This window comes from Ambystoma mexicanum, chromosome 3p, assembly GCF_040938575.1.
Source record: "Ambystoma mexicanum isolate Mex_15411 chromosome 3p, UKY_AmexF1_1, whole genome shotgun sequence".
Lineage (NCBI taxonomy): Eukaryota > Metazoa > Chordata > Amphibia > Caudata > Ambystomatidae > Ambystoma > Ambystoma mexicanum.
The window spans coordinates 58,748,624-58,774,675 of record NC_090925.1 but is presented as its reverse complement, the minus strand read 5'-3'; the positions used below and the strand labels follow the sequence as shown (position 1 = coordinate 58,774,675).

Below are 26,052 nucleotides of genomic sequence, written 5' to 3'. Positions count from 1 at the left end.
TTGGGATGATTAAAAAGAGGGAATGGGGGCAGGTGGAGGGTAGAAAAGAAACAAAGAGGTTGAAGAAACCCAGCAGAGCGTTGCTCATCCGCAAGACATGCAGTTAGTGAAGTAACATAGGGTCGATCAGAGATCGTGCAAAGGACATGACATGGATCTCTGGAAAGGTTATCGTTCTTGCATTGTAATAAATGAGACAGATTGTCGAGGGGCTCAAGGAGATCAAAAACATGTTGATTCTAAGACATGAGACTGCTTTGCTCCTACATATGGGGCAAAATTACAGAAACTTTGCCCCAGTGCAAAAATCATTGGGGCCATACTAAAAACATGTGCACTGTGACAAGAGCAATGTTGCATGGTACAAACAGGAGAGCAAACGTTTCCCTAGGCAAAAAGCATGCACTTTAAATGCATTTTTGCACAACGGCAACGTTTTCCCTAGTGCTAATACTATTCCTTATTAGCACTAGGGCCTAGTGCCTATACCAGGTCAGGCGCAGATCTCAGAAAAAGTTATTAAACCTGCTGACCTTTCCAGATGAGTACCTCTGCCTCATTTACCCTATCACCCTCCTGTGTAGATAGCACCCCCTGGTGCACTTTTCTTGCAGCACATTCTTGGTGCCCTCCTGTCCTTTACAATGGGCCTTCAGACCTCTGTTCCCCTTTTGCTCTATCCGTTAACCCTTAACTCAATCCCCTTCCCTTACCTTGCATGCACCCACTTCCCATCCTTGCTCAGCCACCAATTCCTTGCCAATTACCCCAATTGATTGCCCCTCACCACATTCTGCAGCCCTGACACACATGTAATTATCAGATCACCATGATTAGCCAGTCAGCCCCTGCCAGACACGACAAGAAGCCGTGTTCAGGGACTTGCTGGTAACAAGTATTGGTGTTCAGCTGCTTCCTGGGCAAGCTGTTCATCTCTAATGAGCTCCAGAGAGAGCAGAGCACATGCCAGGAGTGGCTTATGCCTTGTTGCAGGTTGGTCTGGTAGGATTTGATAAAATCTGTGATACTGTTCATGGCATGTTAAATGTCTCTGTGCTTTACTAATCCAAGGCTCAAAGATGTGTCCATAAAGCAGGCGTATGAGCAAGCGAAACAAGGCGCCCTTACTGGTAAAGTCTACCCACGGAAGCACCTAAGCTATTGGAAAAATCAGCTGCCAAGAAAGCAGGCATGTTATGAGGATTGAAATGGCAGATTATTGGCTGGTGGCTAAGATTACTAGGGTGCATGCAGCCTGAGGGCATACTATCTGTGGGGGCACTTCTCCCAATCGCCATCTGTGCCTGTGTTCCTTGTGCTGCACAACTCTGGGTGCCACCTTGAGTCGCATATGTAGCTTCTGTAACGGTTTTATAACACGGCACACTCCAGCCAGGGAAATCTTCCACTGACAATGAATGCGGCGCACAATAAAAAGGCTTTTTATCTTTAGCTAACCACGGGTCCTTTATTTGAGAGTCCCCCAACCCGTCTCACACCCACCTTAACAAACACCCTGTGTCGCAATTGAGTATAAACCAGGCGGGTCTGTGACAATATGATATTTATTACTTTTATAGTTCAATGAAAAATAAAGCAAAATCAAACAATTGGGCAGCAGTCACCAAGGTGGTTTCAATACAAATGCAAAGATTCCCACAATACAGTTAATTCAAACTCCTAACACAATATACAGAAACCTTTAATAGCAAACAGAAAATACATCGTTTTTAAAAGCAACAGATAGCATTCAAGTAAAGCACTCTCCCTGCGACACTCACCCCTAAACCTCTGCTAACTAACTTATTTGTGGATGGAAGGCAGTGGTAAGGAGTCAGAATGAAGAGGGAAAAATCAGATTTAGGACTCAGCCTACCACCCCAAGATGCGAGGCGAGAACAGAAAATGAAAACCTTATTTGTGAGCAAAACAGCATAATCAGATGTCACTTGTTACTCGCACAGCAGCTTATAAACGTGGCGGGATGGCTAGGGAGGAAATTCATGTTGCTACACGGAAGAGATGAGGAAGCTCATAGACTACTAAGCAGGGCACCAAGGCAACATGAACACAATGTAAGAAAGTCGACTTTGGGGAAAGAAAAGAAATGCAAAAGAAAACACACGCGGCAGAATGGCAATTCGTTTCTATAAGGGACTTGGGGTGACAGGCAGCCACGGAAAAGGCTTGACTGTCAAAATCGAAAATTGGTTTTCAGGACAAGAAAAAGAGGCACATAACATTTAGGATTCAGACAGAAATTGGTTACTCTCAATGGGACTATGGTTTGGGTTTCTCTATGGGATAAATGTACAGTAGAAATTCGTAGGAATGCACAATACACCGGCAAATTGGTTTTTAATAGTCAAAGACTAACTCTGGTGAGGCTATATTTTAATGGCTATGATCATTAAAGAAAGGCACTTGACATGAGGGGGTTATTTTCGAATGTCAACCAACTCACAGTGGATCTCTTTATAGGGGAATTAATTGATTTGCTGCAAAATAATGCTAAGGATTTATACAGACTATAGAAAGATTTGTAACAGGAATGCACTAACATACACAGGTTAATATAGATTTGTCTATGGAAAGGTAAACGGATTATCGGATTATACTGGCAAATTGGGACTTGAATGGGAATTTATGGGGGGCAAGAGTCAAAAGAGCAGGATATGCAGTTTGGGAACTGGGATATGTGCTACTTACAATGTAAGCTTTCGTTTGGGACTCTGGAAAGCCAGCAAGCTCTCTGGACAGCCAGGCTAGGGATCTGGTCACTCTGGACAGCTGGGCCAAGGGATCTGGTCACTGGGCTCTCCGGGGTGCAATGCTGGACAGCTAGGCAAGGTCTGGTCACTTCACCCTCCTAGAATGGGATCAGCTGGGCAGGGCCTGGTCACTTTGCCTTTCTAGAATTGGATCAGCTAGGCAAGGGATCTGGTCACTGGGCTTTCCTGAATGGAATGCTAGACAGCTAGGCAAGGTCTGGTCACTTCGCTCTCCTAGAATGGGATCAGCAAGGCAAGGGATCTTGTCACTGGGCTCTCCTGGAATAGGTCAGCTGCCTCCTCTCCTTTCTCCCTGGATATTTGTGTGTGCCTGGATCTGGATGGATGGATGGATCTGACTGGATTGTCTGGATATGGTTTTGAGTCTACGTCCCTTGTGTTTCTCTCTCTCCACCTTATATAGCCAAAAATGACATCATCAAATTTACAATCTGGGGGGGAGTACCCTAGAATTAGTCTTCTCCTGGGAAAGGACAGCCTACCAGCCCTCTCTCCTCCCCCTGGGCCGATTGTTTCAGGGGAACTGACATCGTTTATGTGTTTGCATTTATGACCTTTCTTTGTCTCTCAAGTCTACTTTTTACCAAAAATGAGTTATAGAGCAAAACTTAAAATGTATACTAGCCACTGACATAAGAAGCAGATATGTGAATTCCATAGGTCACACGTAATTGGACAATCCGATCGCCGACTCTGTGCTATGTTGCATCGCCCTTTGGCACATTTTTGCCCTTTTCATGAAATGCATAATATTTAAAATTCTGGCAATGACTAAAAATATTCCCAATAACAATGTGAATCTTTTTACCTAGTTTCATATCTGTTCCATTTATAATTCGTTCATGGCCATTTCAGTTCACCAAGTGCTAGACACATGTAATTGGTCTCTTTATATTCATCTAAAAATCACATGGAAAACTGGCATAGTACAAATGTACTACTTATTCAGGGTGCTGGGAAAAATGTCTTAAAATACAGAAGTCCTATAATGTCAATGTGAAAGATTGGTCACATGTGTGGGCGGTGCTGCAGACCCCCACAGCAAACTGTCTTGCATGCCCTTTGAAGTTCCGACAGTTCCTCGTCCGGAGTGGATACTGGAGGAAATCGCACCCTACTCTCTGTCATTCACCAGCCCTACTGGCTTCCTTTGTTCCTCCTTCCAGGGCTGCCTGCTAGTCTATCATGGCAGTGAACCCTCACACTTTTGACACCTCACGTGTCATTGTGGGCCGTCTCGCTTATGGATGCGACTTTTCAGTGGGAGGCAGGGCTTGTAATTGAATTCATCGCCTGTGCCAAAAGCCCAGTTGGCTGGTTTCTGAGTCCTTTCCAAGGGAACCAAATCTTGTTGGGATAAATATAATGTACATTTATGTAGCCAAACCCACACCCACATATTCAATAACGTTTCTGTGCGAGCAAAAGCTGTCATTTGACATTTACTTTTAAACAACACTTTTGTTTATTTTCAAAAAGAGCAGATTCACACGTGTGCAGGCCTTTTCTTTCAAGTTGCAAATGCAGTTCTGCAGATCACGGGACTGTTTTTCAAATAATCTTTTGGGGGGTTTTGCCTGTACTGTTTGTTCATAGACACAGAGGGATCCTGCACAGAATTTCTTTAATATTGACATGGAAAAAGAGAAAAAGCCATGCTATTTCTTTCATCTACTGTAATTTGAGCGTGATAGTTCACTTCAAAGGGAAACAAAAACCGTGTTCGGTGAAAGGCCAAACTCTTTGCCCCTCATGTGATTTATCAGCAGACAATGCTGTTCTTGGGAGGTATTGCCTGACTTTTTGGCAATCAGATGAAATAAAGCATGCAGGGGTGTATTTCAATGGAATACATAACTTTGTGGTATTATAGATGAATAAAAGAACAATTGCAGGGCCATCTTCAATGTTGTGCGCAACTTTAGGATTACCATGACAGAACAGCAAATGTAAAGCCGTTCTGAATGCAGGTTATTTTCTTATGATTCAACTTGAACGTAAAACAATTTGTAGAGCCATTCTTTGGGTGGCAGTGTTCAATGCTCGCCACACATGCTCCAGGAAGTCAAAAACACAGCCGTTTTTGTGGCACTGTTTCAATGCGGTTTTTGGTTGAAGGGGATTTCTGTAAGGGCCTTAAATGTACCCCAAATATCCCCCCTCTACTCTTCCGTGACTTTTTGTTGAGGAAGAGTAGGGCATAGTGGGGTTCATTCGGCAGAATTCTCCTTCATCAGGGAGCGGCATGCCAGGATCCCCTTCCGTTTTTAGGTTGGAGGGAATGGGGCGGCACCCTCTTTCCTTCCTTCCCTTCTAGGTCCCCGGGGTGATCCTCGCCAGGATAGAAGGTAATGATGTTAATTATCTAATAGAAGATAGATAAAAAACAAGTTTTAGTGCTTTTTACTGACATAATTCCCGGAAGATTTACAACAGTGGAAGCATGATTACAGTTTACAATTTTTTAGGATATGGATCTCTCCCATTTTTTACAATCACACCAAGTAAATTACTCAACAGGACAAGGACAACAGCTTGACTTTTATAATATGTTTTTCACATTTTTACAATTACACCAAGTAAAATACTCCCTGTTATCTAATCAGCCACAAGTCCTGCTCTCTTAATGTTTATGGGGATGGTGAACTGTCGGGCCAGGCCTGGGATGGGGACCTCTTCTCCACTTTTGAACTTCAACTGCCTATGGTTGCATTGGGGCTGACCAGAAGGCTCTTTTCAGGATTGCCAAGGCCCTTCGGGTTAACCTCCAGTTGGGAACGGGCTTGGCAATTAATGAAATCCAAATTTATTGCGTATTGGTTGAGAATGTTACTGCCTAGGTAGAAGGGAGAGGGAACACCTTGCACGACCCAACAATTATGCTCTATGCTTTTACCAGAAATAGAAATTTCTAGCATACAACTGCTAAGCAGAAGATGTTTTGAATAGGGAATTTCCCGGCCCCATACCCGATGATAAACCAACTCAACAGTGGGACTGGTCTAGTCTTTTGGGAGTTTCCTGAATAACGCTTCGCTGATAAAGCTTTCTTCACTATTCAGGCCCACTCTGGCGAGAACAGGCTCCCTGCCCTTATTTAACTGAATGGGGAGGAACAGCTGTACACCCTTTTCCTGAATATCGGCCAAGCATTGAGCTGGTTTTTCATCACTTTTTAACTCGATTTGGTTGGTTCATTTTTCAACCATGTGGCATGTGCCATTTAGACTGAAATATTTGGTGCTCTGTTTTAATTTTATTGGTCGGTTAGCCTGAGTCCGGAGGACCTTGTTCATACAGTCTATTAGTGGAGACAACCTCTGGAGGAGGTCATTCCCTAATAGACAGGAAGTCCCCTCTGGAGTCACAAATATAACCGGGTGTTTCACCTTGTGTCGCCCAATTTTAATCTCCAGATCTGCTGTCCCCTCGACAGCAATTTCATTCCCATCGAAGTTCTGGAGTTGTCCAGGAAGAGGGGTGAGGGGATTTTGGTGGCTCTCCCCCCCCCCTTCCTGAATTAAGCTGCTCAAAGGCTCTTTTGGACAGAAGAGTGGCTTGGGATCCAGTGTCTACCAGTGCTAAAATTGCACATTGCCCTTGCACCCGGACGGAGGCATAAAACCTACTTTCTTTCTCCTCCAAGGGGCAAAGGAAATGGGCATTTTGGGCAAGCTGGGCACTTAGTTCCTTTATTTTGGACTCTGACACTGTGTGTTCTTGGGCAGTTTTCTGTGTGGGAGTTCGGGAATCTGTAAATAAAATTTGGCATCCTGAGATTGGTGGGTTTTTGGAATCCCCTTTTACCCTTGATTCTGTGCTGTCCCCCTTTCCCTGGAGACAGTCACTCAAATCATCAGTTTGTGGAGAGGATCCCTCAGTCATTGCTAGGTTCTTAGGATGACATTTCTGGGGTTCAGGGATGGGCGGTTCTGAGTCTGTCCCCATACCTACCCAGTCTGGGTTATGGTCTTTTGGGACCCATTTTTCTTTGGGAGGAATCCCCCATCCTTGAAAGAGAAGACTTTCTTCTTAGAATCCTCCAAGGGTTCTTCCCCTTCAAACTGGAGGACACAGACTTCCTCCACAACATGGGTCTTTTTTGTCTCTTTGTTTCTCCTACCCACCCTCTGTTCCCTAGGTTGCAGATTTTCGGGGGTAGGAGACTTAAGTTTCGGTTCCAGGGTGTCTATGGGCTTTTCACGAGTGAGGAAGGAAGCTTCCTCTAGGGCTTTCCATCTCCTTTCCTCCCATGCCTCCTCCTCTGGAACCGGTTGGTTGTCGGGGTTCTCTCCTTGTTCTTGTTCCGGGGTGCCAGACCCTTGGTCCGAGCTGTTCTGAGCCGCCATGTTCATCTGAGGGTTCTGCTGAGCCCTCAACATGCGACACAGGTCTTGGGTTAGGTTCTGGACCTGGCGCTCCAGCTGTGACACCCTCTCTGGCTGATACGGGGGTCTTCTGTCAAATCTGGGTTGCTCTTGGGAAGGGTAACTGTCCCTTCTCCCGGAGTAACCTGGGGACTGAGGGTTTCCCTGGTAGACCTCCACCCTTGGTAGTTTAGACTTTTGAAAGCAAGGAGAGTTAGGAGGGTTGTCCTGAATGTTGCAGTTTTAAGGGTACCTGAGGAAGAAACTTAAACTAGGATTTGGAAGATTACTCCCCTCCTGAGGGAAGTTTGGAGGGAAGTTTCCTGGGTCCGTACTCACCTGATTAGATCCCCCCATGGACCATGGGAGTCCACACGTACCACAAGATGGGTCTGTTTCCCCTGTACCTAGGGCTGATGGAATTGGCAGAGTTAGGGGGCACATTTGTGGCGTACCCTACCTGACTGCCACCTGTTTGTGATTGGTCAGAGGGTCTTCTCTGCCTGTGATTTGGCTGCTTTGGGGAAGGTGTATTTTTAGGCCCCTCCATTTCTAGGTCCAAAATGGGGGCAGCCCTCACCTCTGCCACCTTGTCAGCAGTGGGGGTGTTGATTTGTTTGGGGTTTTTCGGTTGGATTCTTGTTTTCTATAGGCTTTCAGACCTCATTTCTTGTCCCTGCATATTTATGGCCTGGGTGGTCTCTTCTAGATCACCTTCTACTTGTCTCATGTGCCCCATTAAATTTCCATACTCTGTTTTTAGGTCAGTCCGTTCCTGAAGGTCTGACTCTCTTTTCTCCAGGTCTGCCTTTCATTTGCACAATTTCTTGCATAAGGCATCTTTTTCCTGGTACAGGTTACCAATCTGTTCAGTCAGGTCATCCCTCTGTTGTTTTATAGCTCCTAAATTGTGGCACTCCTGGTCAAATTCTGTTTGGGAATGAACTTATTTAATGATTAACTTATTATTCTCCTCGTCCAATTCCTCAATCTGTTTTTGTAGAGCACCAAATTCCTCTAAACAGGTTTTATAGTCTGTTACTTGTTGGTTTCATTTTAGTTGACTCTCTTTCATGGAATCAACCTTTTCTTGGCACACTTCTTTTAGTGCCAATAATTGGGCCTCCTGTTCTGAATTAGTTTGTTACTGTACTGCCAACTCCTCCTTGAGCCACTTGATGTGGTTTCCAAATTCCACCTCGGAATTTTGCCTTTCTCGCATTTTTTCTTCTACCTGCTTTAATTCACCCTCGGTTTGATTTAAAAGGTCAGACTGGTATTGTGCAGAGTTTATACTTTCTTGGTATTTGTCTTCCATAACTACCAGGTGAAATGAAAAATAAAGCAAAAATAAAGCAAAATCAAATAATTGGGCAGCAGTCACCAAGGTGGTGTCAATACAAATGCAAAGATTTCCACAATACAGTTAATTCAAACTTCTAACACAATATACAGAAACCTTTAATAGCAAACAGAAAATACATCGTTTTAAAAGCAACAGATAGCATTCAAGTTAAGCACTCCCCCTGCAACACTCACCCCCAAACCTCTGCTAACTAACTTCTTTGTGGATGGAAGGCAGTGGCAAGTAGTCAGAATGAAAAGGGAACATTTAGGATTCAGCCCACCACCCCAAGATGAGAGGCCAGAACAGAAAATGAAAACCTTATTTGTGAGCAAAACAGCATAATCAGATGTCACTTGTTACTCGCACAGCAGCTTCCAATCGCGGCTGGATGGCTAATGAGGAAATTTGTGTTGCTACACTGAAGAAATGAGGAAGCTCACTTACTACTAAGCAGGGCAGCAAGACAACATGAACACAAGGTAAGAAAGTCGATTTTGGAGAAAGAAAAGAAATGCAAAAGAAAACACATGCGGCAGAATGGCAATTTGTTTCTACACAGGACTTGAGGTGACAGGCAGCCATGGAAAAGGCTTGGCTGTCAAAATCGAAAATCGGTTTTCAGGACAAGGAACAGAGGCACTTAACAGATAGGATTCAAACAAAAATGGGTTACTCTCAATGAGACTATGGTTTGGGTTTCTCTATGGGATAAATGCACAGTAGAAATTCGTAGGAATGCACAATACACCGGCAAATTGGTTTTTACTAGACAAAGACTAACTCTGTTAAGGCTATATTTTAATGGCTATGATCATTAAATAAAGGCACTTGACATGAGGGGGTTATTTTAGAATGTCAATCAACTCACAGTGGATCTCTTTATAGGGGAATTAATTGATTTGCTGCAAAATAATGCTAAGGATTTATACAGACTATAGAAAGATTTGTAACAGGAATGCACTAACATACACAGGTTAATACAGATTTGTCTATGGAAAGGTGAACGGGTTATACTGGCAAATTGGGACTTGAATGGGATTTTACAGGGTGCAAGAGTCAAAATAGCGGGATATGCAGTTTGGGAACTGGGTTATGTGCTACTTACAATGTAAGCTTGAGTTTTGGACTCTGTAAAGCCAGTGAGGTCCCTGAACAGCCAGGCCAAGGGATCTGGTCACTGGGCTCTCCTGGATGAAATGCTGGACCGCTAGGCAAGGTCTGGTTATTTTGCTCTCCTATAATTGGATCAGCCAAGCAAGGTCTGGTCACTTCGCTCAACTAGAATGGGATCAGCAAGGCAAGGGATCTGGTCACTGGGATCTTCTGGATGGAATGCTGGAAGAGCTAGGCAAGGTCTGGTCACTTCACTCTCCTAGAATGGGATCAGCTAGGCAAGGTATCTGGTCACTGGGCTCTCCTGGATGGGGTCAGCTATCTCCTATCCTTTCTCCCTGGATTTTTGTGTGTGCCTGGATATGGATGTATGGATGGATCTGCCTATATTGTTAATGTCAATGTTAATTTATTTTATTTATTTTTATTTATTTATATTTGTAGAGCGCACTAGTAGCCTGCAGGCATTGAGGCGCTGTATCAGAGCTAAAGCAGGCTTACTTAAGGGTTACACTTGTTCATAATACAGGGTTGCATGTTTTTTTTTGAGCGTACAAGATTACAACACAAGATACATCATCATACAAAGAGGTTTGTTTTGACTGCTTTGCGAAACGCTGAGTGAGAGTCAATGAGCCTGAGGTGTGGCGGGAGGGCATTCCATAGAGTGGGTGCGACTGAAGGGAAGCTAGAGCCGCCTGCACGGGCTTTGCGAGTTCTAGGGACGGATAGCAGGTTAGTGTATTGAGATCTGGATGGTTTGGAGGTGGAGGCTTTGATCATTCTCTGAGCTAGATAGGGAGGAGCAAGGTTATGGAGACACTTGTGAGTCAGAGCTAGGGCTTTGAAGATAATCCTTTGCTTAACCGGAAGCCAGTGGACCTGTCTCCTCAGTTCTGAGATGTGTTCTTGACGCGAGAGACCCGTGGCGGCTCTGAGCGCGTTGTTTTGGACAATTCGGAGTTTGCCCACATTCTTGGCAGAAGTGCCTATGAATAGGGCATTGCAGTAGTCTAGCCTTGATCCAATGATGGCCCTGGTGATGGTTATGCATGCAATTTTGTTGGGATAGGAAAGGTCTGACTGCCGTGATGAGCTTGGAGTGGTAGGCTGACGTAGAGGCTATGGCATTAACCTGTCTGTTCATGGTCACGTCAGGTTCTAAGAAGTCACCCAGGGTTTTGATGGAAGGTGAGATGGATATAGGAATGTTGTCAATGGTGAAGGAGGAATATTGAGTGCCTAGTTTACTCAGGGTGGAGGGTGAACCCACCAGCAGAAGCTCAGTCTTCTCACTGTTGAGACAAAGCCAGTTTTCTGCCATCCAGGATTGGATTGTTGAGTAAACTGAGTCCAGGGTACTCTGGTCGGCAAGGTAGTCACCCGATAGGGGGATCAGTACCTGGGTGTCATCTGCATAGTTCGTGTATGAGAGGCCCAACGAGTCCAGGATTTGAAACAGGGGCCTCGTGAAGAGGTTGTAAAGGGTAGGGGCTGTGCAAGAGCCTTGCGGAACTCCGCATTTATTGGTACTCGGGTCAGCACAGGAGGAGTCAGAGAAGACTTTCATAACTCTCTCTTTTAGAAATGAGTCTATCCATTTACAGGCCTTGTCAGAAAAGTTAGCCACAGAGGATAGGTGTTTGCATAGGGTTTTGTGTTCGACCAAGTCAAAGGCGGCTGACAGGTCGAGGAGCAGGAGGAGCGCTGAATTGCCAGCGTCTCTGAGGTCATCGATTTGGTTTTTTAGGTCAAGGAGAGCCATTTCGGTCCCATGACGTGGCCTGAACCCTGATTGTCTGAGTCCAAGGATGTGGTTGTCCTCTAGGAATTTCTGAATTTGCAGGTAGGCTGCTTTATCCAGTATTTTCAGTAGAAAGGGTACAGTAGTAATGGGCCTGTAGTTGCCTGGGCAGGCAGGGTCCAAGGAGGGCTTCTTGAGAAGCGGACAAACCCACGCTTCCTTAAGTCCCAGTGGGACGGAGCCGGTGTGAAAAGAGGCATTCCTTGATGACTTGTGCTGGACAGTTGGAGGGTTTGATGGTTTGGAGGAGTGAGAGGACCTCTGATTCGGTCATGTCTTTGAAGTTGAATTGAGGGGAGGAATTGGAGAGGGTGGTGCGGACATGGGAGCTTTCAGAACTGGTGATCATTTTGATAATCTCCTTTTGATGGGAAAGGATTTTGGCCTGTAAGAACTCTAGTTTTTTTAGCATGGCAGATTGAATGGAATTTTACCAGGATTCATCCTTCACAATTGATAAGGGTGGGACAGAAGGGGTCTCTAGTTCTCTGAAAATGGCAAAGATTTTGCGGCTTTCAGATTTAGCATTGGTAATCCTGGTATTATAAGATTTGGCTTTGCCGTTGGTGATGGCGGTTTTGTAGAGCTTATAAATTGTTTTTAAGGTGGTTTTGGTGACTTCAGTCGGGTTCTTGACCCAAGTGGTGAGAGCAGTTCTTTTTTGAGCGCGCATCTGTAAGAGGTCTTGGGTGAACCACGGGTTACAGTACTTGTTTTTTTTTCTTTTTTGAGGGAGAGAGGTGCTTCCAGGTCGAGGGCCTGGGATACAGTCTTTTTGAAGTCGTCGACAAGTACTTCAGGGTTGTTAGAGAAGGGAGGTAGTAGGGCTGGTACCTTGAGATGTTGAGCTAGGTTGTTGTGGGTGAGGAGTTTCAGACTGCGTGAGAGTGCTGCTGGGAGGGTGATAGAGGGAGGTGGCGGGTCCTTGGAGTGATAATGTTGAAGGTGATGCAGTGGTGGTCAGACCAGGGTATTGGCGAGATAACCGGGTGGCTGAATGTGCAGTTGTGGTGTGCAACCCAGTCCAGGGTGCGGCCCTTTGTGTGGGTAGGGCTTGAGATGGTTTGGGAGAACCCAAGGGTGGCCAGGGCCTTGTTGAAGGCTGAGGCATGTGTGTCTTTGGGGTCATCAAGTCCCAGGTTGAAGTCCCCAAGGAGCAGGATTTTAGAGGATCTTTTGAGGTTATCAGAGAGAGAGAGTGTGTGAGAGCTTTTTTGAAGTCGCTGGAGGGGCCAGGAGGTCGATAGATGAGGTGAGTGGCGATGGTGCAGTTGTGGTAGAGCTTAAGTTTAAGAAGAAGGTAGTCAGAGTTTTGATCGAGGTCCTTCTGGATAGTTCGAATTGAGAGAGAGTCTCTGGCAATGACGGCTACCCCACCCCCTCTGTGTGAGGATCGGTCACTTCTATATATAATGGATCCATCGGGGATGGCTAAGGCAAGGGCAGGACCAGAAGCATCAGTCAACCAAGTTACACTAAGGAATAGGAGGTCGAGATTGTTGTTGCTGATTAGGTCGTGCACATCCATGGCGTGCGCTGGCAGAGACCTGGAGTTGATGAGGGCACATTTCAGGTGGGCATGGGGTGGGGTGGAGGGGGTAGATGAGGGGACGTGGCAAGGTAGGACTGGTGACTGTGCTGTGGTGTGAGCGAGAGCTGAGGGCTTGTGGGGGTGAGGTTTGGATGAGGTCCCATTTGCAGTGGTGCAGGGTAACATGACATTAGGTAGCATGGGCACAGTGGCGCTAGGCAACATCACATTAGGTAGCATGGGCACAGTGACACTAGGCAACATCACATTAGGTAGCATGGGCACAATGGCGCTAGGCAACATCACATTAGGTAGCATGGGCACAGTGGCGCTAGGCAACATCGCATTAGGTAGCATGGGCACAGTGGTGCTGGGCAACAACACATCAGGTAGCGTGGGCACTGTGGTGCTGGGCAACAACACATTAGGTAGCATGGGCACAGTGGCGCTAGGCAGCATCACATTAGGAGGCATATTGGGTAGCAGGTTAATGTTAAAGGATATTTGTACCGCGCACTATCACCACCGGAGTGGTCCCCTGGCGCTCTGGCGGCTCTGAAAAAGGGAGAGGGGGGTGGTGAGTTAGTGGGAATGAGCTGGATAAGTGCAAGATAGCAGTGATGTGCTGTTGGCAGCCTCAGCCCGGTGGGTCCATTGGCTGGGCTTGGGGTGTTTTACGGTCGGTAGTCATCGTGTGCTGTTTTGCAAGTCTATGTGCAGTTTATTTTGTTGTTGCAGTGTAGTGAAGTTTGTGCGGTTTGCTGCGTTAAGGCTTGTTTGGTTCGAACTTTGAGAGGTGTAGGCAGAGGAGTGAAGTTGTAAGTGGGTTGGTTATTGATTCATGATTGCACGCTAGGTCCAGGCTAAGCAGGAGAGTCATATATCAGGCATTGAATTGCTTTTCTATCTAGATGTGGTGCATGGTAGGCTAAAGAATTCCCTCTATGTGTGCACATGATAACATTTTTCTTTTTTTTTTTAATTGTAACATTAGTTTAATTCAAAAGAAAGAACCATTTTTTTGTTACATTTCCAATTCCAATTCCAAAATTCTTCCTTCATTAAATGAGTTCAAAAAATGTCACTCCATGTTGTTTAACTTCAGGGCGTCCATAAAGTTTATAATTGCACAAGTCAACTGAGTGTTGGATCCTGCAATTAGGTAACACCACCATGCATCCATGTTTCCCGACAAGGGTGCGAAGCGTGCTAGATGTAGACTACGCTGTGCTGAGATTGCTTTGCAATCCAGAATTAGATGCTTCACATATTCTGACCCATGCTTGCAAAACCGACACCGATAAATCTGTACAAGCGGATCGCGCCTCAGCAGCTGTATTTCCCTTTTTTTATATAGATTGAGTCGGAGACGCAGGAACATGTTCCGATGATAGCATGATGGAAATTTCTCCAAGTATTTTGGAATTGCGTCAAGTTTGTTTAAAGCGCTTCCAAAGTCCAAAGAGGATGCCAGTTTGTTTCGGCGTTCTTCATTTCTTATCCAATTTTGTAGTCAGATTTTCTTTTTTGCAACTTGAGGTCGTAATAGTACTGTCTCAAAAGAGACGTCGGCATTGTCTAATAAGAGACATAGTTTTTTCTCCCACTCCTTCAATAAAATGGCAGATGGGTGCTCTGGTGCAGTTTGTAAGATTTCGTATGGTTTTACAACTGTCTCCAGCCGCATTTTCCTTAAGATGGAAATTGATTTCCAAAGCACAGATCTGTAGAGGCACTCAATACATAACTCATAGCGCACCTCTGCTATTGGAGAGCTATTTGGTAATCTCAACACTTTGCGCCAGAATTTCCCTTCGAGCTTGTCCCACAGATCTTGTGGGATGTTCCAGCTAGTTTCGCATCCAAAGGTTATCGCAGGAACTACTTTTTGAAGGTAGAATGTCAGGACTGGCTTCAAGGTACATTTTCCATATGCTGCATGCAGTTTTGCCCCTTGCAGTGCAAACATTTGCATACGGGCCACCAAGTCTTGTGACCAGTCCCACTCTCGTATTGAGGTATTAAACATAACACCTAAGTATCTGATACTCTCTGTTGTCTCGAGAAGTTCATCGTTTATCTTCCAGGCAAATTTGCTTGATCTCTTTAGTTTGCTTTGACCAACCACGACAATTTTTGACTTTTTGCTATTGAGTCGTAGGTCATTTTGCATACAGTAATGTTGTAGCGCATTCAGCAGTCGCTGTAATCCAATTGGTGTGGAGTCCATAAGAACAATATCATCGGCATAGATAGCCCAGCTTATCTTTTGCCCATTTACTAACGGGGGGAAGACCCTTAGATTGTTTAATGATAGTGGCAGGTCGGATAGGAAAAGATTAAATAATTGGGCTGCCAAGGGGCAACCTTGCTTCACTCCTCGTTTTGTAGGAATCTCATCAGATAATTCGCCTTGCTCATTTAGCCGAACTCTGATGGATGTCTTAGAGTGTAAAGCAATCAGTGGTGACAGCAACTCGCTTGGACACTTCCAACCATGAAGTTTCTTCCACAGGAGATTACGGTTGATACTGTCGAATGCCTGACTCAGTTCAATAAATGCGATGTACAGTTTTCTTTTCCGCCTAAGCGTATCCAGTTTTAGGCAATTCAGAAGGAATAGGTTAAGCTCAACCCCCACTCCTTTTGTAAAACCGGTTTGTCGTTGGTCAATCGCTGAGACCTCTTCGGCCCAACGTGCAAGTCGCTTCTGGAGAAACAAACCAAATACCTTTCCGATAGTATCCAAAAGGGCAATCGGGCGATAGTTGTTGGGATCATCCCGATTACCCTTTTTAAATATCGGTACGACTACTGCCTTAGACCAGGATTCAGGCAGTTTTCTTTCCAGTGCAATTCTTTCAAAAAGGATACTCATTAGGTTGGCCCATTTCGAGCTGTGAGTTTTCAACATGACATTTGATATACCATCGGGGCCGGCTGCCCTTGAGGACTTTAACTTCTGAATCGCTTGTTCAATGTCTTCAGCTGCGTCTGCCACATTCCATCTTCCATCAGTTAGAGATAAAGGAGAGACCTCAATGCAGTTGAAGTCGTCAAATATATTCGTAAAATGCTCCACCCAGCTTTCCCCGTTTACTCCATTTGACATTGAGTAAGTGTGTTTGACGCTACCAGTATTGATGATCTCCCATATATGTCTGCTGTCTTTTTGCAGAATTAGTTTAAGCATATGTTCGGCTTGGTCTTGTACCCGACTCAAATTAAAGGATTTCATCCAATTTCGGTATCGCTGTCTTCGTTTTTGGATTTGCTTGCTGTCACTACGGGAGCTATCTTTTTTTTGGAGCCTTATATCGTCCCGAAGTTTTTGCTTTTCTCGTCTTATTATTGGATTAAAAATGTGTTTTGCTTCAACATTGTTCCCTGTTTTGGTTTTGCTCCTTACTATGAATTGATGTAGTAACAGTGTATAGTTTATCCTCGAGGTATTTGAGTTTGCATTGGCGAAGCTAGTTTTCAACGTAGCCATTTGAGGTGCATTCATGCGTAATCTGTTTGCTCCGTTGTTTATGGTGATCCTCTCTGAGTATTTTAGCGAAGCTTTTTTGGGAGTTTTCAGCCAGTACAACATCAGGGCATCGTGGTCGCTCTTTTCTGTTTTTGTAACTTTGAGGGCAGTTACTTGAGGTAAGAAGTTCCTGGATACCCAGATGGAGTCGAGTGTCTTCATGGAATCGCCTCGCTTCCAGGTAAAACCTGGGGGGATATCTCCACGTGTACAACCATTCAGCATTGGGCAATCTCTAAGGACCATCTCCTTGTCCCAACGTACGCCACGGTCCTGTATCTCAACATTGGTCCTTAAGCCGGATGTTATGCTTTTTATCGCTGGCCTGTTCACCCAGGCATAGTTGAAGTCCCCACATATTAAAATTATAGGATCATTATATGCTAGTAAGCATTTGTCAACTGCAGACACAACCACTGCAATGAATGTTGATTGTGAAATCATTGCAGGGTTCCAATAAATGTTGACTATCAGTATCACATGGCAACAAGGATTTGTGGTCCTAGAATTTTGAATTGTTGTGACTTGCACAAACATGTTTGGATTCTTGGTTCGATGGGATCATCCATTCATCGCTGTTTTTTATCATTGTTATCAGACCAGAGAAGGGGCGGCCAAATACATTCTTTCCAGCCGGGTTGAGAAGAACTGTATAGCCATCACACACCGGACATTCACGCAGCCAAGTTTCTTGTAAACATATTATAGAAATTTGGTCCGCTATTTTCCATTTTCCATCAAAAAGGTGGGAAAAGCCTCGGGTGTTCCATGATAATAACTGATTATTGCCATCCGAGTGATCTACGCTGAGCTATTGACCAGGGTGACTGTCAGCCTTTAGGAATGGAGAGCGCTTTATCCTAATCTGAGCCCACAGATCTTCTCTCCGTTTTTCATTCTCCGTTTGTTCTACAAATGGGGAGGATGTACATTCTTCGTCGTGGTCATCAGCACTCAGTACTTCAAAACCGAAGAACAAAAAGTCGTCAGCAGCATCCTTTACAGCTAACCTTAGCTTTCTGGATTTAAGATGTAAGTTATCCAGGTGGTCCTCGGACATGTACTCGACTACCGCTATATCATCTGATTTGGTAGCTCGCAGTGTTGGGATGCACTGTAAAAGTTTTAATACGTTCTGTCGGTTCAGATTTACCTCTTTTTGCTCTGGCAAAGCATTTTTGGTTTGTATTTTCCATGGTCCTTTGTCAGTTTAGGCAATTGATTTTATGGTCTTCATTTTGATATCTCTGTCCTGTTTTTTGGCTTGCGCTCTTGTTAATTTCGGATTTAATTTGCCACACATGGCATTTGGCTGAGCAGAATCAACTGGCGCTTTACTAATCAGGTCATTTTTTTCCTTGTCTGTGGGCAGAGGTAGGAGCATCTTTAATTTTTTTTTGTTTTTTTTTATTGCTATATCGCTTTCTTGTGATGGAATCACTCTTGGAACATCCAACCGGGGCTGAGAGTCATTAGCCTTTCCCAAGACACCTGATAGAAGTTCCTCCGTGGAAACATCAACTGCATTTGCCTCTTCATCATCAATCGAGTATGTTGAGAATTCACATAAGTTGATGGATGGCTCAGATGTTTCGTCGTCGTCACACTCTGAACTTGCCCTTGCTCTCTTTAGGCAGTGATGAGGTACCGTCAATGTTTCAGCTTTGTGTTGGAATTATTTGTAGCCTCCGTTGACTTTACAGAACGGGGAAACATAGATGGGTGAGGTGGCGTTGAAAGATTCCGTATGAATTTTTTGCTGCCCGTTATCCGAGCACGTTTGGCTACTTGCCTCTGGTTCGAGCATGTTGCTGATTTTTTTTTTTTCACCGCTCTTTTTTTTCAGGGTTTGGTTTTCACTCACTTTCTCAGTCATTGTGGGCTTGTTGAGTATCCCAAACGAAAGTATCTCTGTTAGATTGCCTGAGACAACTTTCGCCACCCCTTGCACTAGTGGCCGACCCCCAAGTGTTTGCTCCGTCTCCAGCGTTGCTGCCGGCTCAGTGCCATTGCTGGTATGGTCGGGTGCTTCCTGCTGGAGCAAGGAGGTGTTCTGATCACTAGGCATTTGGCTCTTGTTTGCTTCACTTGCCTTTGTGCCCTTGTCCTGTGCTACAAAGACATTCTTTACGGTTTCCGTTTGTCCATCAACTGGACATACTAGGACCATACTACGGCCACTCGCTCCTGTAGGCACAAGGGAGGATTTTGGGACAGGGTCAGGCTTTCCAGTTGCTACTTCTGGCCCTGGTATTTTCCTGGGCAGATCATCAAACCCTCCGCTTCCCGTTCGTATTTTTGTTGGAATATTATGACGCATCCATTTTGTGCACTCAATTACTGCGTCAGTTAGGGACGATTTATCTCCATTTGCCTGCCGAGCAAGATCGCATGATCTGCTTTGCCATTTTTGGGATGTCTCGGCTTCGCTATCGAGTCTATGAACAATAGCTTGCGAAAATGATTCAAGCGTTGAGATCTTTGCGTTTACAGCAGCCAAAAGAGACATCTGGTCACGCACGGCATCATGCAGAGATTCATACAGTTTCATAAATGCCAGTAAGGCAATCGATGTTGCAGCCAAAACATTATTATGTATTTGAATTCTGGCTGCCGTGGATAGGGAGCTTTTAGAAGGCTGTTGAAGTCTTTCTTCTTCTACAGCCACCTGTTTCACTCTGGTGGGGGCACTCTTTTCCTTTGGCAAGCCGGACAACTTCGAATTACTCATTACGGCCCTCGTCTCTACGTCCTTGGTGCCTGAAGACTCCAAATTTCCATAAGATCTTTGATGTGTGGAGTTGTTCAAGACTGACATCGATCCCTCAGATCTATTTGATAAATTACAAGGTAAGTTCCCTAATAAGTTGAGATCGGCAACTTCCTTTCTGTTTGTGTGTGCCGTTTGATTGTGCCAAAAACTGTCATTTAGACGTTCATAGGTTGTCAAAAAGTCGGCCTTTAACCTTGCAGCCAACCTCGCTTCCCGCCCTGACAGTTCGGTAGAGGCATTATCAATCGATGTCATACTTTTGGAAGTGTCCTGCAACCTTTGGGGCAGCAGGGTATATAACATTTGTTGCATCTGTTTCAGGTAGAGCCATGAGGCTCGAGTCTTTTTCTTCAACTGAAGTCTTTTTAACAGCACTTAGAGTCGGCAATGAATTCGTGCCCTTCCCCCCCCAGATTTTGTTTCGTTAAGCGATTTAAGACTGCCAGCCTTCTTTGTGCTATCCGCTGATAGTGGCACCATCGTGGTTTTTTTTTGCATTAGAAGGCATTGGAGAAGAGGATGCAGGCTGCACTCCAAGGCATCGGTTTTCAACCGGGGGGGAAGCAACAGCACTTTGGAATGTTGATTGCCAAGAGGTCGGAATCAGTTAATTCAAAGGGGGAAATTAAGGCGACCTCACTGGCATCAATGTACACCGAAGGTGAAAATACAGTATCAAGGTCAACCGGGTCAACTGGGCGACTTTCAGAGCTTCCTGAACACACATGTTGATGAATTAAACTGCAAACCTTTCCAGTGTGTATATCCCTCATGAAAGGGGGACCCAAGGCTGTCTAAGACAAGGAGGCTAGCAAAGGCACTATGCCTCTCAACAGACGACTAGCAGCCTCCAAGTTACCCGTACTGTCTGTTTTGTCAATAAAAACAACTGAGTCATTTGGAACAGACAAGTCGACCAGGCTTACCTCCTTAGATCGGAGGCAACTTCCTTTGGGATAACAATGATCTATGCCGAGTCTGCGGGCCCTCCTTCGTAGTCACAGTCACCATTTTGCGCAGCTTAGCAACAGCAACTCAGGCTGTTAGCGGAGGCACCCTGGCGTGCAGGCGTGCAGTCGGCGCTGGCGGACGTGCGGCGGACTGCGGGAGACTGAACTTGTCTCCGAACTCTGCGCCGCGCTCCGCGCTTGCACTTAGTTTTTGTAGGCTGGTCCAGGGAGTTAAAGGCACAGTAGCAGCAGCTCCTCACAGGGGTCCAAACACAGAGAGTTCTGCGGGAGACTGAACTTGTCTCCGAACTCTGATAACATTTACAATTCTATCCAGATGCGACGTAGGCTAGGTTGAGGATTCCAACTAAGTGAGGCACATGCTAACATTCACAATTCCATCTAGATGTGGCGCATGCTAGGCAAAATTGTCTGGATATGTTTTTGAGACGACGTCCCTTGTGTTTCTCTGTCTCCCCCTTATATAGCCAAAATGACATCATCGAATTTACAATCTGGGGGGGAGAACTGTGTATTTAGTCCTCTCCTGGGATAGGACAGCCTACCAGTCCTCTCTCCTCCCCCTGGGTCGATTGGTTCAGGGGAACTGACATAATTTATGTGTTTGCATTTATAACCTTTCTTTGTCTCTCAAGTCTACTTTTGACCAAAAATGAGTTATAGAGCAAAACTTCAAATTTATACTAGCCACCGCCATAAGAAGCAGATCTGCGAATTTCATAGGTTACAGGGAATTGGACAATCCGATTGCCAACTCACATTGCCCTTTGGCACATTTTTGCCCTTTTTATGAAATGCATAATATTCAAAATGCTGACAATGATTACACATATTCCCAATAACATTTTGCATCTTTTCACCTAGTTTCATATTTGTTCCATTTATAATTCACCCGAAATGTGACTTTCATGGCCATTTCAATTCACCAAGTGATAGACACATGTACTTGGTCTCTTTACATTTGTCTAAGAAATCACATGGAAAACTGGCATAATACAAAAATGTACTACTTATTCAGGGTGCTGGGAAAAATGTCTTAAAATACAGGAGTCCGTTAATGTCAATGGGAAAGATTGGTCACATGTGTGGGCGGTGCTGCAGACCCCCACAGCAAACTTTCTCTACCAGGCTCGGCATGCAACAAAGGACTTGTATGATGCCCTTTGAAATTCTGGCAGTTCTTCGTCCGGTGTGGATGCTGGAGGAAATCGCACCTCTCGGTCATGCACCAGCCCTACTGGCTTCCTTTGTTCATCCTTCCAGGGCTGCCTGTTTGTCTAGCAGACCAGTGAATCCTCACACTTTTGGCCACCTCACGTGTCATTGTGGGCCATTTGGCTTATGGATGCGACTTTTCAGTGGGAGGCAGGGCTTGTCATTGAATTCAGGGCCTGGGCCAAAAACCCAGTTTGACTGGTTTCTGAGTCTTTTCCAAGGGAGCCAAATCTTGTGGGGATAAATATAATGTACATTTATGTAGACAAACCCCCACCCACATATGCAATATTGTTTCTGTGCACGCAAAACCTCTCATTTGACATTTACTTTTAAACAACACTTTTGCTTATATTCAAAAGAGCAGATTCACACATGTGCAGGGCTTTTCTTTCAAGTTGCAAATGCGGTTCTGCAGATCATGGGACTGTTTTTCAATTAATTTTTTGGGAGGTTGTGTCTGTACTGTTTGTTCATAGACACAGAGGGTTCCTGCGCAGAATTTCTTTGATATTGACATGGAAAAAGAGAAAAAGCCATGCTTTTTTTTTCATCTGCTATAATTTGAGCGTGATGGTTCACTTCAAAAGGAAAAAAAACTGTGCTGGGTGAAAGGCCGAACTCTTTGCCCCTCATATGATTTATCAGCAGACAATGCAGTTCTTGGGAGGTATTGCCTAACTTTTTGGCAATCAGATGAAAGAAAGCACGCAGGGGTGTATTTCAACGAAATACATAACTTTGTGGTGTTATAGATTAATGAAAAACAGTTGCAGGGCTGTCTTGAATGTCGTGCGCAACTTTAGGATTACAGCGACAGAACAGTAAATGCAGAGCTGTTCTGAATGCAGGTTATTTTCTTATGGTGCAACTTGAAAGTAAACCATTCTTTGGGTAGCAGTGTTCAATGCTTGCCACACATGCGCCAGGAAGACAAAACGCAGCCGTTTTTGTGGTACTGTTTCAATGCATTTTTTTGGTTGAAGGGGATTTCTGTAAGGGCCTTAAATGTACCCCACACTTCTCTATCTCTGTCCCTGCTCCCACTTCTCTAGAATTCACATTGCAGCTGCATCTAGCCGCCCTGCTATGCCTGCTACCTCTAAACAATACAACCACTGCTTATCTGTGTAAGTGTTGCACTCACTGTGCACTCTGCTACCCAATGAAGCTGGACCTTACTTTCTTCAACTGGACACCTGCTCCTAAGTGCTGTGAGATCCATGCATATGAAAAGGTCTTCGCAGCCCCCCTTTGCTAGTCACAGGTGACACATTTGACTCTGTCTCTTTACCCGACAACCCGCTCAACCTGTAATGCTTTCTTGAATTATTATTTGTTGTATGTCCTCGGGTGTGTTGCCCAAACGGGTGCATCTCTGGCAATAGCTCGAAATATGTACATTCCTTTCTAATCACTTCACATCGATCTATATGTAATACATTTGTATGATATGATATGATAGGTTACTTATGATGCGCTTAATACCCAGAGGTTTCTAATCGCGAACCCGGGGCTCGAACCTGTGTTGCTCCAGCCCTTTTGCTTCAAAGGCGAGCATGTTGTTCCTGGGCTCCAGAGACTATAGTAATGTAATGTCCTGAGTAATAATGTAATGTCTTTCAATTAAATATACACATAACGTGATCCTGTTGAATAAATGTATTAAGAGTTGCCAAACCTACAACATGAAGGTAAAAAGGGAAGTGTCCATGATGTGTTTATAGCTGCTGTCTAATGTCCCTATTCTCTTTGTGTGGTTTTCCTCCAGTTGATTGGCCCGGAAGATGACCATAGGAACAGCACTGTCGGTGTTCCTCCTGCTGGGGGCGTTCTCTGTCACTTCCGCCTATAGACACTGCAGACCCCCTCCTGAAGAGACACCTCGTCAGATGTTCCTGCGGCAGCATTTCGACAACCCACAGTCAAACCACGGCAACGATTACTGCGGCGCCATGATGCACCTAAAGTGTATGACGAACCGGGACCGCGATGATCAGACAAGGTGCAAAGAGATCAACTCCTTCATCCACGCCCCCCACAACACCATCAACGCGGTGTGCGGCGCTGGAGGCAGGCCTTTCCCAGGAGGCCTGAGAGAAAGTCTCCAGCCTTTCAGTGTCACCACCTGCAAGTGCCATGGCAACGCAGACGTCCACCCCTGTGAGTACCGGGGCAGCCGCACCACCAGGCACATCGTCATCCGGTGCAACGCCAACGGCATCCCTGTGCACTTCGAGGAAGGAATCGTTGCGCCACAGTAACTGCTCCTTCTATGCGTTCCTCTCCTAAACAGATGGGGGTGGCTGGTGTCATTGTAGGGTAGCGCAGTAAACCTCTTGCACGGCTTAGACTTGCCTCAGTGCAGAAGTGCAGCACATGGCAATCGTGTGTGTTCTGGTAAATGGTTGACGTTACACTGCAGTGTGTCTTTACTTCTTTAGATGGACCAATTCATGACAACCTACAACACACATCGCTCAACAATCTCTGCTTGTTTGTGGGATGGCTGCTGTAGCCATACAAAGCTTTTGCAGTTTATAGAAAACAGGACCATCTTTGGGGACAATTTGCCTTCTGACATTGTAATTCCTTTCTCGGTAATTGCATGTTTTCCTCCCTGTCGGGTGATGCCAAGGCTACCTAGGTGAGCTTGCCACTTCTATGAACACTAGCTGGCATGTTCCACAGTGAGGTGCACAGGGACAGCTAAACGCCTATGGTGACCTATGTAATGCAGACATAGCTCTACCCTAAAATTCATCCTCACACCACCAACAGGGTCATTTTTAGTGTGTGCTGCTAGGTGGCACTTGCACCACCTATAAGCCGAAACTATTGCATTAGCGTACAGATAGGGAGCAATGGCATGTGAGGAGGGACACAGCTCGTAGGTTTTCTTTGGCTATTTGCCCACCCATTGACTGCCCATGGCCATGCTAATCACTATGGCCATTCCCACCCAACTCCTGCTCCTTCCCCCAGTTTCTGCGACTCTCCACCCAAAACACCTCCCCATGGGACGTCTTTGAGCTCGCTTTAATCAAGCTGTGCCATCAAACTTTGCACTCAAAGGGTCTGCCAGTGTTTTCTAAAAAGCATTCTTCTGAGAGCTAATGACTCAATTGGGGCTGTAAACACGCTACTTGTGTAATAACCATGTCTCAACCAGGCCTGCCTTCAGCCACTCGATCTATAAGCACTATGCGTGTCCTTCACGGAAGCCCTGTTAAAAAACAAGCATTGGCAAAGCCAACCGTTTTGTCATGTGTATAAGTATTAGGTATTTGCCAGGCACTGCTATTTGTTGCCCAGGTACTCACATCATTTTGCACCTCCTACCATCAACGCCCAGTTAATACCACTATGGCAACTGTTGGCATTGCCAATGCTTGTTATTATCAGACTGATCAGGATCAGGGACCAGAATGATGCTTCTCCTGTCCTGCTTGGGTTCACCTGTTTGATAACACACAGTCTGCACTCTACGCAGGTTGACTCCAAGATGGCGCTGTGTGGTATTGTCATCTGTGGCACTTGAAGAAGCAAGAATAAAGGAAGGGCACGTGCCACCAGTCACCACATTCAACTGGAGTTAAATTAAAAGGGAACTCTCTTTTTATTCTTCGATGCCCTTCTTTTTTTTTAGGATTTTTGACTACACACGCATTACATCAGAGACAGCTGTTACCCGTAAATGTGTCATCCGGGCTTCGAGGACATAACGACAACATCTGGGCCTTGGGCATGTCATTGCTCTGCCTCCCTTATTATCAGTGAATTCCAGCTGTGCACTTGGTACATCCCCCTCCGCTGTGCTCACAAATGACGCCCCCCACCGCGAGTTTCAGAGAGGGCACCCCGAGTATGGAGTGTGAGTGATGTGAGCAAGCGTCCACGCTTACGACTTTGCCAATGTTTCTGTGAACCCCCAGGCTTTCTAAAGTGCAACATGTGTGAATCGCGAAACAATAAGATGAATTAACACTCTTAACTGATTTCATTCTGTGATTTTGAAGCAATAAAATTAACTTGCAAGACGGTATTGAGTTTTAATTCAATATTTTTCTCTAAAAGCCTCACGTTGCTCGATTGAACCCCGAGGTTCCACTCCTATGAACCCTATTTTGATGTGATCTGGCCCAGCTTTGCTAAACTGGAGTTGAGGCCTGTACATGATAAAGTACAACAGTCCATTAGCACCTCAGTAACGAAAGTGTAATTCAAATATCACAATACAAAGTGCAGCCAACATATGCTAAAGTGGAATTAAAAAAGAGCACCTTATTGTGATGTCCAGATATTAATTTAGAAGAAAAGACAGCTATCAACTGGCAATGTGATTTGCATGAACCAAACACAGAGGCAGGAGGCAGGGAAAGAGGGGCCAATCGCCTCTCTCTGGGAGTGTTACCTCTGAAAGCACTGGCAGGCAGCCTCAAGGGGGCGTTCCCACTCGTGCAGACGGGGGTGTTCAGTGCATACATGAAGCTATGGAAGTCAGGCATCCCCAAGCATCCCAGCATGCACAGCGCCAATCTGCAGCTGCAGGGGCAGTGGTGTGTAGCTGGAGCTTCTTTACCCAGAGGCGCATGGCGTCGCTAAT

At 45.3% G+C, this 26,052-nt stretch overlaps 1 long non-coding RNA gene across 1 annotated transcript in view; it reads left to right on the top strand.

The window, feature by feature from the left end:
• The window catches only part of LOC138580120 (uncharacterized), a 31,482-nt gene extending 5,991 nt beyond the window's left edge, over positions 1–25,491 (top strand). The window contains exon 2 of the long non-coding RNA XR_011304178.1: positions 23,218–25,491. This is a non-coding gene — a long non-coding RNA (uncharacterized lncRNA). The remainder of the gene's footprint in view (positions 1–23,217) is intronic.
• Positions 25,492–26,052: the final 561 nt, after the last annotated feature.